Source organism: Nicotiana tabacum, chromosome 10, assembly GCF_000715075.1.
Source record: "Nicotiana tabacum cultivar K326 chromosome 10, ASM71507v2, whole genome shotgun sequence".
NCBI lineage: Eukaryota > Viridiplantae > Streptophyta > Magnoliopsida > Solanales > Solanaceae > Nicotiana > Nicotiana tabacum.
The window spans coordinates 75,825,820-75,843,468 of NC_134089.1; positions in this window are offsets into that span (position 1 = coordinate 75,825,820).

A 17,649-nucleotide genomic window follows, 5' to 3' on the forward strand; every position below is an offset into this window, starting at 1 on the left:
TAGCATGGTAAGGTTGTAGCTTATGCTTCTAGACAACTAAGAAAGCACGAGAAGAATTACCCGACCCATGATTTAGAGTTAGCCGCAGCAATTCATGCACTAAAGATGTAGAGAGACTACTTGTATGGCATTCATGTTAATATCTTTACGGATCATAAGAGCCTCCAGTATATCTTCAGGCAAAATGAATTGAATTTACATCAAAGAAGATGGTTGGAGCTACTTAAATACTATGACATTGATAGTTTATACCATCCGGGGAAGGCAAACATGGTAGTCGATGCCCTCAGTCGTAGATCGATGTGTAGTCTTTCATATTTACAGCTAGAGAAGAGTGGAATAACCCATGAGATTTATCAGCTAGCTAGTCTTGAGAGTTTAGTTACTAGACTCAGGTGATATTGGAATTAATATTCAGGATACAGCAACATCCTCGTTAGTAACTGAAGTGAAGGAACACCAGTATGAGGATCCTGTGCTAGCTCATTATAGGGATACCACCTCTCAGAAAGAGAAGACACCATTTGAGATTACAGAAGGTGGAGTCCTCAGATATCGAGGACGATTATGTGTACCTAATGTTGCAAGGTTGAGTCAGTAGGTTATAGGGGAAACTCACTATTCTCATTATTCTATACATCTAGGAGTGACAAAGATGTATCATGATACCAGGGAAGTATATTGGTGGGACGGAATGCAAAAGGATATAGCAAAGTTTGTTGCTCAGTGTCCTAACTGTCACCAAGTTAAGATTTAGCATTAGAAACCCGGTGGATTATTGCAGGCTATGGAGATTCTGACTTGGAAATGGGAAGTAATCAATGTGAATTTCATCGTAGGCTTACCTCGTACAAAGTGTAAGTTCGATTCGATATGGGTGATTGTTGATAGGCTTATAAAGTCAGCCTATTTTCTGCCTATTAGAACTACATATTCTTTAGAGGACTATGCAAGGCTTTATATTAAGGAGATAGTACGACTGCATGGTGTCCTTGTATCTATTATCTCGGATAGAAGAGCTCAATTTACAACTAACTTCTAGAGTTCCTTCCAAAAAGGATTGGGGAATCAAGTAAGTCTTAGTACAACATTTCATCCCCAGACAGACGGACAGGTTGAGCGTACTATTCAGAAACTTGAGGATATGTTACGAGCTTGTGTGATAGACTTTAAAGGTAGTTGGGATGATCATCTGTCACTTAATAAAGTTGCATATAATAATAGCTAGCGTTTCATTATTCAGATGGCTCCATACGAAGCTCTTTACGAACAGAAGTGTAAGTCACCTATATGATGTTTCCATGTTGGGGAAACTATGTTAGTAGGACCAGAATTGGTACATCAGGCAATCAACAAAAATTAAGCTTATACAGGAAAGGCTATTAGCAACTCAAAGCCGTCAGAAGCCTTATGCGGATAATCGATGGCGAGACTTGGAATTTCAGGTTGACGATTGGGTATTCCTAAAGGTATCACTGATGAAAGGCGCTATGAGGTTCGTAAAAGGGGGAAAACTTAGCCCTCGGTACATTGGACAATATACGATCATATGCAAGGTAGGCCAGGTAGCATAGGAGTTTGAATTGCCTTCGGACTTGGAATATGTACATCTAGTCTTTCATGTGTCTATGCTCCGTAAATGTATCGTAGATCCTTCCAGAGTTATGTCAGTTGACGACATTTGGGTCATAGAGCAGCTATCATATGAAGAAACTCCCATTGCTATACTAGACAGACAGGTTCAGAGATTGAGAACTAAAAACGTAGCTTTGGTGAAAGTACTTTGGAGAAACACCAATGTGGAAGAAATGACTTGGGAGGCCGAAGAAGACATGAAGTCTAGATATCCCTACTTATTTTCTCCTCTAGACAAGGGTCCAACTGAGACATCACAACCTTAAGGTACGTGTATGGATTCTTGTGTTAGTTATTGTCATTGGTCGTGTGAGGCCATTGTCGTTATTGATGATTGTGGGCCTATGTGGCGTTGAATTATTAAGCTTCTACAGGGAGAGTTGGTAGTACTATTATTACAAAGGCGACTCTGCCAAAGTTATATAGATCCCGGGGAATTAAACATTCGAGGACGAATGTTTCTAAGGTGGAAAGGATATTACATCTCACATTTTCGTACGTTGAATTTTCGTCTTCAGTTAATCGCTATAGACTCGGGGATGAGATTATCTTGAGGTTAACGTATTTATGCTATTTTTAATAAGAGATAAGTAAGTGTCATGAAGGATAAAGGGTGCACGAATTAAAGAAAATGAGTTTTGTGAAGGTTGCCGATTTGTGATAGAATAGGGGTCGAGCGATAATATCTGATATTTATGGACTAGTACCATACATGGTACCATATGACCGTGATAGTATGATGTATAAAGTATATTAAACATGAGTAGTATTTTCAAATAATTCTCAATTACGCGGGTAATTGGTTAATTATCGGGTAATGGGACATTACCTAATTACCTAATAAGTGGATAAAGATTAATAATTTCCACCACACCCCTCCAAAAACGTGGCAATTGGACACAGCCTAAGGAAAATGACTCCTTAGTCATTTTGATAGGTGGCAATTAAATAGAAAAGAAAGGGACACTACATGTCTTGTGAATTATTACACAATTCTTAATATCAAAACCTTAGAAACTCTACAATTCAAAGACAATAGATTTTGGCAAATCCAAAAAAAACCTTAGCTTTCCTTCTCACATCTTGAAAATGTTAGCTTTCTTTAGCCATTTCAAAGCCTTCAACAAAGCTTTCTCATATCTTGAAAACAAATCTGAATTAGAACGTCCTTAATTAGTAAGTAAGAACCACATATCACTCTTTCTAAGTTCAAAGTGCTTCAAGAACAGGATCTAAGTTCAATTCACAAAGGCTCCAACAAAATTCTTGCAACAACACAATTCTAACGAGAATTGTTAGAATCGTAGCAACATAAAATTTTGCGATTCTAAAGGGGTACGGTGCAATCTTCTCCAAAAATATTATACGGAGTTTTCCCTACTCCAGTTATGTTAAGGCTATCCCTTCTTTCTTTTTGACATGATCCAAATTATACAGAAGAAACGAGCAAATGCACAGTTTTCATAAACGACTCTATTCATAGAAATACTAGGGGTCTTTGTGTTCTTGATTTCCCCATATGACATATTATTATATTTTCTGTTCATAGGTCTTAGAATAATATGCAGTTGAAAAAGTTTATCCAAAAGGAATATTAAGATTATTACATATTTTTCATGCACTTCATTCATTTATACATATGCATTGACCCATGACCAGATGTCATTATATACGCGTATTTATATGTATATGTTTATATATATATATATATATATTTATGTATATGGGATATGGGAAAAAGGTTACGGCGTTATATACACACCACCGCCTGATTAGTTGGTATATGTTGATGATGTTGCCCACAGTAGCCGAGATGATATGATGGGATGCCCTCAGAGGCTTGATGATATTACGTACACATATACCTATGAATGACATGACATTTATATGCACATGCATGACATTATAAATGTTTCAGGATTTATAAATTTATTCAGATTTACAGATGGATTTCTTTATTCCATGTTCCATCTATGTCTCTTATGTACTAATTTTTATGTCTTACATACTCAATACATTATTCGCACTGACGCCCTATTTTTCGGGGCCTACGTTTATGCCCACTGGTGCAGGTAGGCAAGTTGATGGTCCCCCTTCTTAGGATCCTTGATCAATGAGAGTTGGCGTGCTCTACTTGATCCGGAGCTGCTTTTGATTTTGGTACGATATGCTTGTATATATATTTGTATGTATATAAATAAAGGTGTGACATGGCTCAGTCCTATCCTTGTACAGTTGTATTTCTATTAGAGGTCTGTAGATAGATGTGTACAGTTGGATAGTATGTGGCCTTGTCGGCTCGCCTACTGTAATCCGCATGCATATGTATATATGTCTTTTGGACAGGTTTTCCTCATGCATGTTACTCTCGTAATTCGGATAGGTGTTCGTCGTGCATGTTACTCTCATAATTCAACAAATATTATTCATGTTTATATCTTAGTCACATGCTTAAGGGTGTTGAATAGGTAGGACTCAGGTACTCTTCGCGGCCCATCGGTTTGGTTCGTGACAATAAATAAGTACATATAAGGCATGGAAGAAATATAGAGTACATGACTCAACCTGTAAGTCTAGACAACTCTGTAAATCATGAAATACTTATAGTGTTATGCATATACGTATGAATGTCATGTCGTGCGTAGGTACATGTGTTCATAACATCATCAAGCCTCTAAAGGCATCCCATCATATCATCTCGGCCACTGTGGGCAAAATCATCAACGTATACCAGCTGATCAGGTGGTGGTGCGTATATAACGCCATAACCTTTTTCCATATCCCATATACATATATATACATATATATATATATACGCGTATATAACGCCATATGGTCATGGGTCAATGTACATGAATACAATGCATGAGGAGTGCGTTAATAAAATCTCTTGGAATGTCATAAGACCATTATGCCTTTGAATAATATCATGAAGTAAACTTTTTCAACTTACGTATTTTTCTAAGACTCATGAACAGATGATAGAATAATATGACATATGGGGAATCAAGAACATAAGCATCTCTAGTATTTCTATGAATAGAGTCATTTATGGAAATTGTGCATTTGCTCGTTTCGTTCGTGTCGTATAGATCATGCCAAAAAAAGAAAAAAGGGATAGCCTTAACATATCTGAGTTGATTCTCTTGACAATCCCTCTAACACACGTTAATTTTGACAAAACACGTGACGGCAAGATCGGAGTAGAGAAAAATCCGTTGCTTAAAATACTAAGAATTCTAGTTTGATTCCTTGTAGATGCTATGAAATCTTGTATGAATAGTTGAAGATCCTTACTTAGCATTTGCTATAAGACTTACATTTTGAGACTTAGGTTTGTAACATACAACATTTATATTTTTGAATGCATATCATAATGGAATTGTGACTTATGTTCCTTAATAACGGATAAGACTCATGTTTTTAGGTGTCTATCCATTATTAAATGGAAATGACTCACTTACTTTGAGAATTGCCATATAATATGTTACTTTTGAGTCACAGTTCCTTGATTCTTTTGCTACTACGTTACTACACATAAACTTATCCAAATTTTCACCCCTTCTCCTTAATCAACCTATTAATCTCTCACTAATTCAATAATTAATCAATTACTCATATAATTAAGAACTATCTCAAATTACTTATAATACTACTCACTTTTAACACACCTTATACACCTCACTATCATGGCCATGTGATACCTTGTATGGTACTAGTCCATAAATACCACGCATTTTATCCCAAAATGTCAAACTTCGATGAAATTCATTTCCTTTGATTTGCTTGCCCTTTTCTCCTTAACGAATTTACTCATCACTTGTTTGAAATAGCATAATCCTTATAATCTCCAAATAATCTTTTCCTTGGACTGATGTCAATTACCTTACGACAAATTCAACGTACAATACTACAGGGTGCAACATCGTCGTAATTTAATACTACGAAGAGTAACATCATCTTAATATAGTACTACAAGGCGTAACATCATCGTAATATAATACTGCGGGACATAATATCGATGTAATATTGTGGGGCGTAACAAATTTTGTATGAATAAGGGCTATGTTTTGTAGGTTCTACTCAGTCCAAGGTACATTTATGCTTCTCCTTCCATTATCTATGTTTGTACGAGTTGTAACTCGATCATAGAGTTTCAAAAGAGTGGTATGTTGTTTGTTGTTACGTCATTGTTTGCTGGTTGTAAACTTATTTTTATTTTAAATTCATGGATGGTTTGTAGGATAAGAGTCTTAATTATGTACTGTTAGTTGTGTTGCTCAATTTGAAAGAAAAGACTCGAAACGTATTTTAGTAAACTGAAAATCAATTTTGAGTTGTTGAACTTGTGGGACTGTTTTGTAGGCTATTTCATGTTGTTGTTGGGTTATCTCTTTTGCTAATGTTTTTATGGAGTTTGGGAGGATAAAGTATGTGGAGAAACACCACATAATGGCATGACAGTTGGCTGGTCGTTCATCGTTACATTTTCGGGTTATTGGACAATAGTAGGGTTGTCGATTTGTGTATGAACTGATTGGGGTGTGTGGGCTATTTTGTGGTATTTGGTGATGGATATAAGTTTAGAAAATGATGTATATATGTTTTTATTATTGTGTTCTTATTGTTGGTGGTGTTATGTCGAATTAGGAGGAAGTAAAGATTATAGGGGAGATGTTGCCCGTTTTATTATAAAATAAACTTGTCGTTCGTTGTGTGATAGTTGTACCTTCCATAACTTGATGATAGTATTGTTATCGTTGTTGTAGATTAAGGTGCAATGAGACGAGTTTAATGTGGCTATTGGACAGATTTTGATAAGGTATGTTAAGGCCAAACCTTTCCCTTATTTTGGAATGATCCCGTAATTACATGAGTTTGATAACGAGACATAAAGAGAAGTTCACATTCCTTAACTTACGTACATTATCCTAGTTTCATAAGTTACAGTATTCTCCTTTATCGGGACTTTATATCCAGTTAAGTATTGTCTTCTTCCAGTCAAGAGAGTAGAGGGTGTGTGTGTGTGTGTGTGTGTGTATATATATATATATATATATATATATATATATATATATACAGAGGGTGTATATATATATATATATAGTATTACAGTATTTTTACCACCATCGAGCTATAATCGGTGGGCACCAAAAATTGATGTCGCCCAAACTCACACCACGAGTATAGGTAGTGAAGCGGTCGAAGCAATAATAAATCCCAACACCAGTCGGGGTCGAATCCTCGGGGAGTTAGAATTGGGATTAGGTGTATATTTAGCGCAATTGTGTGATGACCCTCAAATTACACTTTCACATTCTTGTTTGTTGTTTTTACTTCTACTTTAGGCTATTGATTGCAAATATGAAACTAGGAGATAATATTTTTGGTTTTGGTTATTTTTCAAATGATAAAAGATCTAGGGTCGTGACTTTCACCTAGGTTGTTACCTAATGGGTTGTAAACTCTAGGGAAAGTTTGATTAGTTGGGGTTATAATATAGTAATCACACGCAATTACCCACTCTATATCTCTCGGTAGTTTGAGTGATTTTTTCCAATTTGGCTTTCTCAAATCCAAATGGGTATTGCAAAAATCAAGTGATATATGCTCAAGTCGGGTCTTACTATCTCTAGATTTGACCCTTTAATTGGGGCTATCAATTTCTTGAGTTCACCACAATTTCTTGTTAGCGTGCTAGACTTAGTATCTCTTTCTCAAGTAGAGACTAAGTCAAATAGGCATGAATCAGTGTTTACAACCATTAATTCTTAATACAAGCATGAACAAGGCTAAATATCACTAACTCAATCACAAACAAGCCCTAAATCAAACACCCATTAAGTACCCACACTAGGGTTAGGCCACAACCCTAGCTAGAAATTTAGCTACTTATGAAAAATGAAGAAATACAAGAAGAAATTAAGATAGAATGCATAATAATTGATTAGAGAAAGAAAATCTAATGTTTAGAAGTTAATCTAGTACAAAATTACTCAAAAGAGTAAAGAAAACGGCTCAGGTGCTCTTCCCAAAACTGAACTTAACCTAAAAATGACAAAAAGTTCTATTTATACTAAGCTGAAAATATCTGACGCATAATTATGTGTGTGGTCCACACAATGAGCTTTTGCGGCTGCAAAATTATAGTGCAGTCCACATTCTTGGAACTTGGGCTTGGCACTTTGGGGCTTCTGCGGTCCGCATAAAAATGAGTACAGCCGCACTTCTGATTGTGTGGCGCACAAAAATGATGTTGTCCACACTCCTTGACTTTGGACTTGAACCTAGCTCTCTGATTCTTCACTTCTGCGGACCGCATAATAATGAGTGTGGACGCACTTGACATCCTGTGGCCGTACAATTTCACTGTGGTCCGCATGCCTTCAGCTGGCCCAAAAACTAACTCTCTGAATCTTCTCTACTACGGCCGCACTAGAATTGTGCGGTCCGAACTGTTGGCCTTTTTGACCTGTTTTGGTTCTTGTTCACTTTTGACTCCTTTATGAGTTGATTTTGACTTCTTTGGCTCATTTCTCAATATTCCTATACAAAAACACATTTCATTAGTTCTTGGGAATACCTTTAAGTATTTCTGAGCTAAAACGCAAGTAAAAGAGAGCAAATAAGCGGTCAAAATCCCTACTTATCAAGGCCCTTATTGGGCAACCTCTGATCAGATGGTAAGTTATATACTGAGTTTATTGTGGTCGGGCGCCTATGAGCAAGCCTATAATGGCCGATTTACAGAGCCTATTGTGTTTGGGGCCCTATGAGTGAGCCTATAATGGCCGAGATACAAAGCCTAGTATGGCCGAGTTCCTATAAGCGAGCATACTATGGTAGAGCAGTAACAAATACTGAGCCTTATAGGGCCGGATAGCTAATTAAGAGAGACTTCACATAGCACAGTCTAGACAGAAAAGTTACGTGTATCAGAAGGCGCGTGATTTATCATTTATGGTGGGCGAGAAGTTTCTCTAGAAAGTTTTGCCGATGAAGGGAATCATGAGGTTCGAGAAGAAGGTCGAGTTGAGCCCAAGGTTTACAAGTCCATTTGAGGTGTTGAGACGAGTTGGAGAGGTTGCTTATGAGTTTGCTTTGCCTCCTAGTCTATCGGGAGTCCATCCAGTTTTCCACATGTCTATGCTCCAGAGGTATCAAGCTGACAGGTCGCATGTGTTAGACTTCAGCACATTTCAGCTAGATGAGAGTCTGGGTTATGAGGAGGAGCCAGTAGCCATTGTTGATAGGAAAGATCGCCAGTTGAGGTCCAAGAATATTTCTGCGGTAAAGGTTTAGTGGAGGGGTCAACCAGTCAAGGAGGCAACTTGGGTGACCGAGGAGGACATGCGGAGCAGATATCCACACTTATTCGGCACTCTAGGTACGATTGTAGACTCGTTCGAGGACGAACAATTGTTTGAAAGGTGGAGAATGTAACAACCTGACCGGTTGTTTTGCTTTCTAGAACCCAGTTCCCCTAAACAAGACTCCCCATATGTGCTTTTACTATTTTATGACTTGCCGGGATGTTTTGTTTGGAATTTGGAAGGGTTCAGGTTGAAATCGAACACTTGATTCTTTGATTTGGTTTTAAAATGCTAAGTTTGACTTTGGTCAACATTTTGAGCAAATAACCTCAGCTTCGGGATTTAAAGGTTCTGATAGGTTCGTATGATGATTTTGGACTTGCGCGTATGTTCAGATCGGGTTTTAGATGACCCGGGAGCGTTTTGGTGCCTAATAGTGAAAGTTAGCTCATGGAATGTTTTAAAAATTCTTTAAATTTGGTTTGGAGTAGGTTTTGATGTTATCGAGGTTCGTTTGGGATTTTGAGCTGGGAATAGTTTCGTATGGTGATTTAAGACTTGCACGCAAAATTTAGTGTCATTCCGAGTAGTCTAAGTATGATTCAGCGCATTTAGAGCGAATTGGAAATTTGAAGTTCATATTTTGATTCAATTTGGTTTTATGGTGTGATTCTTAGTTTTGTTGTTGTTTTATGCATTTTGAGAGTTTGATCAGGTCTGTATTATGTTTATGAACTTGTTGGTGCATTTGGACGGGGTCCCGAGAGGCTCGAGTGGGTTTCAGACCGCCTAGAGCTATGTTGGAAAAACAAAATTTCCAATCTAGTTTCATTCTTCGCAAACGCAGAAGGAACCTTGCCCTCGCGATGAAAATATTTAGGTGGGGGAAAATTTGTGCTTCACGTTTGCAGGATGGGGTCCGCGTTCGCAAAGGGTAAGGCGAGTTGGGTGAGGGGTGACACTATTGTTCTTCACGTTCACGAAGGTGCCCTCGCGTTCGCGTAAGGCAGGGCTGGCAAGCCTCCGCTTTCGCGAGGCCCTGGTCGTGTTCGCGAAGGCCATGTTTTCTGGGCCTGGGCCATTTGCCTTCATGAACGCGAGGCCCGTTCTGCGTTCACGAAGAAATTTCGCTGGGTAGAGAGTTGATTAAAAATGGGACTTAGGCTATTTTGAGCTCATTTATTGCACTTTTAGGTGATTTTGGAGCTTTGAAGAGGGGGATTTCAACCTAGCTTTTGAAGGTAAGTAATTCCTACCCAATATGAGTCTAATACATAGATTATGGATAGATTTTAACATGTAAAATTGTGAAAATTATGTGTTTAGATGAAAAACCTAGGTTTTAATAAAAATGGGATTTAACCACAAAAATGATTATGGAATGGGGTGAAAAATTTATATTTGAGTTTGTGAGGTTATGGGTAACAACTTTTTTCGAAAATTGCCGGAATCCGGGCATGTGGGCCTGGTGGTGAATTTTAGAAATCTTTCTGCTGAGGTTGGGTAATCACTCTAATACCTAGAGTATGAACTTTTAAACATGTATTGATTATTTTATATAACATTTGGATAGTTGTGCAATGTTCAGCACCAAGTGGGGTCCTTAGAGTGAATTTATGGCCGGAAAGTGAGGTTTGAGACGAGGTAAGTCTCTTGCCTAACATTGTGAGGGAATTTAACACATAGGTGATTTAAATTAATATTTGTTTCTAATTGTGGAAGGCTACGTAAGTACGAGGTGACGAGAGTCCGCGCATAGCTACTATTTATGCTTATGTCCGGGTAGTTTAGGACCCAAATCATGAATTACTTGTAATGTTTGCAACTACTTGTTAATTGAAATGCTTAAATTATATTAAAACTTGTTGGAAGAATTGTAAAAGACCGTATTTCACTTGCTTAAGCTTTGAGCGGATTACTTGACCATAAATGGAAATTGTATTACATCGTGTATTAGCCTTGTTATAACATGAAAGTCAAATGCTTATAAAGTATCCTCCCTTCTTGTGGATCGGGATGAACACCTTGGCAGTAGAATATATGCATCTATGGATCGTACCGCACGTCCCTCGGCAGTGTAGATTTCATTCTGGATCGGGTCGTACGACCTCGACATATTTTGTGCTTAATAATACTCGGAGCCTAATCATACTTGATATTAATTGTGGTTTGTAAGGCTACAAGTATTAATGACGGGAATTTACTTGGAACTTAATTATTCATGAAAGAATTGCTTGTTCTTGCTGGCTAATAAGTTATTATTATTATTATTATTCACATATCCCATGTTCATTTAGATTTTTTTTGGTATTCATATTATTAGCCCAAAGTAAGTGTCGAAGTCGACCCCTCGTTACTACTTCTTCGTGGTTAGACTTGATACTTACTGGGTACATGTTGTTTATGTACTCACGCTACACTTCTGCACTGACCATGCAGGATCTGAGGCAGGTGCATCTGGTGATCACACCGGCGCGCACCCTTATTACCTGGAGGCCTAGTGGTGAGCTGCTTTCCTGAGCCGTTCCGCAGCATCTTAGAGTCTCTCATTTACTTTCATTTCTCTCTATTTTGATTTCCGACAGTAGCTAGAGTTTTGTATAATCTATTAGTGCTCATACACTTGTGACACAATGTCTTGGCACACACTAGTAGACTTGTAGTTTTGGTTTATTTCTATGGTTATGATTGCACTCAACTCCTTTCGTTTTATTTATTTAAAACTTGTTGTTTCTTAATCCTTTAAATTAAGGAAAGTTTAATTACTTTGAAATTTATTAAAAAGGAAAATTACGTGGTTAGGTCACTGTTGGCTTGCCTAGCGACGGCACTGGGTGTCATCACGGCCTATAATAGAATTGGGTCATTAAGATATGCCTGGTATATTGGACAATAACGATATACATTGGTGAAGATTAGTTGATGGAATCTATATCACATTTTTGAGATTGATGATACGCCTTTATAAAAGTTAATAAGTTTTCATGTATAAAATTCGGCCAGTGGATTTATAAATTAAGTTAAGTTCGTAATTTACTATGATGACCTGATAGGTCATCTTATATTTTAGAACCTAATTCTATATTTTGAAGCCTTAAATACTGTATTTTTAGCGCTCTTTGATTTGCATGCGCAGTTCGGGCATGTTTCCAGAAGCTTTTATGTTAAAAATTAAGAAATTATGAAATTTTTTCCTTAAAATCCATTTGAGTTGACTTCGGTAAAATTTTTGAGAAACCAGCCTGGATTCGTATTTTAACAGTCCCGGTGGGTCCGTATCATGATTTGGGACTTAGGCGTATGCCCGGAATCGAATTCGAAAGTCCCTAGCCCGAGTTATCGTACTTTGTCGAAATTTGAAAGTTAAAAGCTTAATGACTTTGAAATGTTTGACCAATGTTTGACTTTTTGAATTTCGGGTCCGTATTTTGGTTTAGGAATCTTGTATAGGTCCAATACTATATTTATGACTTGTTTGTCAAATTTGGTGAGAAACGGAGTTGGTTTGATGTGATTCGAACGTCCGGTTATGTAAATAGAAGTTTTAAAGTTTTCTTGAAAATTTCATTTGATTTGGCATTCAATTTGTAATTTTAGGTATTATTTTGGCGATTTGATTACGTGAGCAAGTTTGTACGATATTTTTAGACTTGTGTGCATGTTTGGTTTGGAGCCTCGAGGGCTCAGGTGAGTTTCGGATAGGTTACGAAGTGATTTGGACTTAGAACACTCAATTGGTTCTGCAATTTCTGGTAACTGGTGTCTGATCTTGCAATTGCGAGACCACTGTTCGCATTTGTAAACATTCCCCAATACTGACAGGATCACATTTGCGAGCAAATTCTTCACATTTGCGAAGGGTACCTTGGTCAGTCTGAGTTCGCATTTGCATGGAGGCCAAAGATCGTATTTGCGAACAATACTTCGCATTTGTGATGTTGGGCTGGGGCAGGCTTGGTCGCATTTGCGATCAAATTGGTCACAAATACGGGAGATCAAAGTTCGCATTTGCGAACAATTCATAACATTTGCAATGAAAGCAGAGATGTGAAGAGCTTTGCATTTGCGATTGATTCTTCACATTTGCGGGGTTCGCATTTGCGAGCCTCAGGTCACAAATGCGACATCTGCAACTAATCAAAATGGGAGTTAGACGGGATTTTTGTGCATTCTCTCAAATGTTCAAACTTAGAAACCCTAGAGGCAATTTTTCAAAGAACTTTTCTTCCCCAAATCATTGATTCTATTGGTTCGGAGGCTTGTTTGAAAGGCAAAGCCGTGGTTAAGCTTTGAATTGATCATTTGGAGCGAGGTAAATGCCATGGTTAGTCTTGACTTGAGGGATTAGGACTTATTTGTTATTTTTACATGTTTAGATGTTGGGTACAACGTACATGTGAGGTGACGAGTACTTTTGCATTGTTGTCGGGTTAAAGCATGCAGGTGGGACTTGTTTCTTGCAATTATTGCTTCCTTTGATCATGTTATCCATGATTAGACTAGTTATTTTTTAAATTGATCGTTCTTATCGTGTTCATGGGCTTTTGTGATAATTGAGTATTGATTCCAAGTTGAGATTGGTATGTGGAACCGTTGTTGAAGTAAGGCTTGTACTTGTTGATCCTATCTCCCTATTATTACTTGTTCATTGTTATGTGGTAAGGGAGAGTGTTAATGCACGAAAGGTGATGACGTGTCATATTGTGAGTGTTAATGTACGAAGGGTGATGTCGTGATGTTCCTATTGATTTATACAGCGAGTAAGAGTAAAAACACAAAGGGGGATGTCGTGTAGTATTATTATTTCATTGTGAGGATAAGAGTAAAAGCACGAAGAGTAATGTTGTGCAATGTTCTTCCTTGTGCTTAATTGTTTTTACTGGTTAAAGGCATATTGACTGTTCTAGTTATTATTTCTACTGTATCTCTCGTACCTTGTATCCCCTTAGCATGTTCCCCTTCCCGCTAGTACCTGTTTAGCTTTTATTTGTTGCTATCTTGTACATATACTGTTATCTGCACATGTTTATTATGTAGGTATCTTGTCATAGCCTCGTCACTATTTCATCGAGGTTAGGCTCGACAATTACGCGTACATGGGGTCGGTTATACTCATACTATACTCTGCATTTTTGTGCAGATTTTGGTACCGACCCTAGTTGTCCGTGAGTTGGAGCACCTTAGATTTGTTCATTCGGAGACTTAAGGTAGATCTGCTGGCGTCCGCAGACCTTGAAGTCCCCTTCTATTTTTCTTATTTCACTATTTCTTTTCTTTCAAACAGTTGTATTTCTTTTAGACTCTATTTGTAGTAAAAATCTAGAAGCTCGTGAGTTGTGACTCCAGATCCGCATTGTAGTACATATTGGGCTTTTATATTATTCCGCACTTGGTTTTATTTTATTTTGACTTAATTGACTTTATCTATTGAAATTGAAAGAAATTGACTTAACGGTTCTTTAACGTTGGCTTGCCTAGCAAGTAAAATGTTAGGCGGCATCACGGTCCCGAAAGTGAAAATTTTGGGCCGTGACATTTATTATGGTAAGATCAATTTAAATATTCTGAATTAATCCATAATAGGAAGCGCCATTAATTGAATTCGGTGATCTTTGTTGTGCCTAAATAATTAGGGGAGTAAGAAAATTCTTTTCTTGGTGGAGAAAAGTCCAACGGGCTTGAGAAAGGGTTTAACCCTTGAAATGTGTGTTATAAATACATGAATTTTTTTCCCTATAGGTAGGCTTTTTATCTAGCCGTTTTTGGGACATATTTTCCTAGAGAAATTCGCCCACTCAAATTTTGCTATTTTTGGGTATTACTCGGCTAATACAGTAGAAGACCATAGATGTTGGGATCGAGATCTGGCTGGTGAGAAGCAAATTTGGTGATGTTTTTGCTGATTATTTGTGGAATTGGAGGGTTGCTTGATCGAATGAATTGTGCTAACATTTCAAGAGGTAACCCGCATATATAAAATTATCTAGGTTACATGTGGTTTTGATACTGAGCTACTTTCGCTTCATGTAATAATCATCACTTGAAAACAATATCCATTAAATAAACATACAAAACCTTGAAAGAACTTTATTTGGATGGCGGATGTTATGAAATTGGATTATAAAATACTTTTATTTTGTCTAGCTTGACTCGTTTCATAAGCTAAATGCTGAAGAAGAACCACTATGTAGATTAGTAGACATAAAAACCAACATTATTTAAGTTCATATAAAGTTGTTTTCTTAATGGGAGACAATGTCGTTTGTCGCCAACTAGCTAGAAGAGGCAGAAGTAAGGAAAAAAAAAGAGACTTAAGACCAAAGGCTGGAAAATAATTGGACAATTGGACATGATGAAAAGTGTTTGAAAGAGAAATGAACAAAATTTAGGTCCAATTGTTTCCGAAAATGAAGAAGACAATCTTTATCGTTTGATAAGACATGAGGTTCCCTTGTTGGATTTTTTAATTGTGATCATTTTTCTTCGAGAAAGGAAGTTAATATGAATCTTATACTGAACAAGTCGGACCATAGTAGAAATGTCAACTCTAAAGAGTTGCTCAGAAAGTACAATGTTCTCGTGGAAGTGGGAGTTCCTATTGTTGTATAGCCCAGGTTTTCCAAAAAAAAAAAAAAGATGAACAAAAAATTAGCGTTGCTATGTACCATTTAGAACTTAGAAGTATCAGGCAAATGAAAACGGGTTGGAAGAATGGAACAAATGGAATGCTCCTTAGATTTCAAATAAGCATTTAAGACACGTAGACATGACATATTAAGCTAAATATGGTAACAACACATGTTGGGATAACTCATTTAACATATAACATTACTATTCAGTAAAAAAATAAATTTTTCAATAATTAATCCGTGTACGCACTCATTACCTTGCGCATAAGGCACTCACATATCACAAATTGTTATAACAGTACCAAATCCTAAGAGGATTCCTCCCCACACAAGGTTAGGCAAGTCACTTACATCGAACCAACCTGAATCAGTCAATAAAAATGCATTTTCCTCGACTTTCCGACTCTAAATGACCCAAATCTAGCCAAAAGCAATTTCATACCATAAATATAACTATAAGAAACTAATCTAATTAATAAAATCAAGACTTTAACAAGAAATTAGAAAATCGCCCCAAAAAGTCGACATTGGCCCACGTCTCGAAATCGGGTCAAAGTCATAAAATACAATCATCCATTCAACCATGAGTTCACCGTACCAAAATTACATAAATCCAACACAAAAACTTCGATTAAAATCTCAAAATTCGGCCTAAGGATCTTTCACCTTTTCCCGCCAATTTCTCAACCCAAATCCTTAATTAAACGATGAAATTAACGATGGGTTGGTGGATATTAATCAAAAAAATTCAAGAATCCTTACCCAAATGTTTTCTCTGAAAAACCCTCAAAATTTTTCCTCAATCTGAGCTCTCTAGGTCCAACAATGTATAATGAAATTAAACCCTCGACCTTTCCCTTTTCTTCCCAGTCAAACCGCATTTGCGGTCCAAAATCCGCATCTACGATACCATTTTTGTGGTGAAAAATCTCCGCACCTGCGGAGTTCACTTATATCCCCAGGTATCCCACCTGCGCACCACCCTCCGCATCTGCGGACGCGCTTCTGTGCCCAGTCGTCCTCTTCTGCGGAACCTTGGCCACATCAACTCCCTCGCTCTTCCCTTCTGCGATCCTTCTTCCGCAGGAGCGGCTCCGCTTCTGCGTCCCTCACGCCGCACCTGTGACCATTGGCCACCTTGCCTTAGGCTGCTTCTGCGCTCCTCTCCTCGCTTTTGCGAGCTCGCACCTGTGATGAGACTTCCGCAGGTGCGATTACACCAACAACTGCCAACTTCAGCAATCTTCTAAGTTCAATTCCAAATCCGTTAACTACCCGAAATCCACCCGAGGCCCCCGGGATCTCAACCAAATATATCAACAAGTCCTAAAATATAATACGAACTTAGTCGAGCCCTCAAATCACATCAAACATCATCAAAAACGCGAATCGCACCCCAATTCAAGCTTAATAAACTTTTGAACTTCTAACTTCTACATCCGATGCTGAAACTTATTAAAACACGTCTGATTGACCTCAAATTTTGCACACAAGTCACAAATGATACCACGGACCTACTCCAACATCCGGAATCGGAATTCGACCCTGATATCAAAAAGTTCACTCTCGGTCAAATTTCCCAAAAATCCAACCTTCGCCATTTCTAGCCTAATTCAACTACGGACCTCTAAAACACAATCTGACCATGCTCCTAAGTCTAAAATCACCCAATGGAGCTAACAGAACCGACGAAACTTCATTCTGGAGTCGTCTTCACATAGGTCAAACTACGGTCAAATTCCTAGAACTTAAGCTTCCATTTTAGGGGCTAAGTGTCTCATTTTACTCCGAAACCAAAACAAATCCTCCCGGCAAGTCACGTAACCATAAAATAAAATAGAGGGAGCAGTAAATAGGGGTTCAGGGCTAATGCACTCAAAACGACCGGCCGAGTCGTTACATACTTGTTTGTTTCGAAAATATTTTCTTGAAAAGGCACTATCATGAACTGTCATGCCTTATTCTGAACATGCATCTTCACACCATTTAAATTCCAATTTGTTGGCTATAAATTCATAGGTTTGATCTCATTTTTCAACATTAAAAAACTTCAAACTCTCCCATCTCTTTTT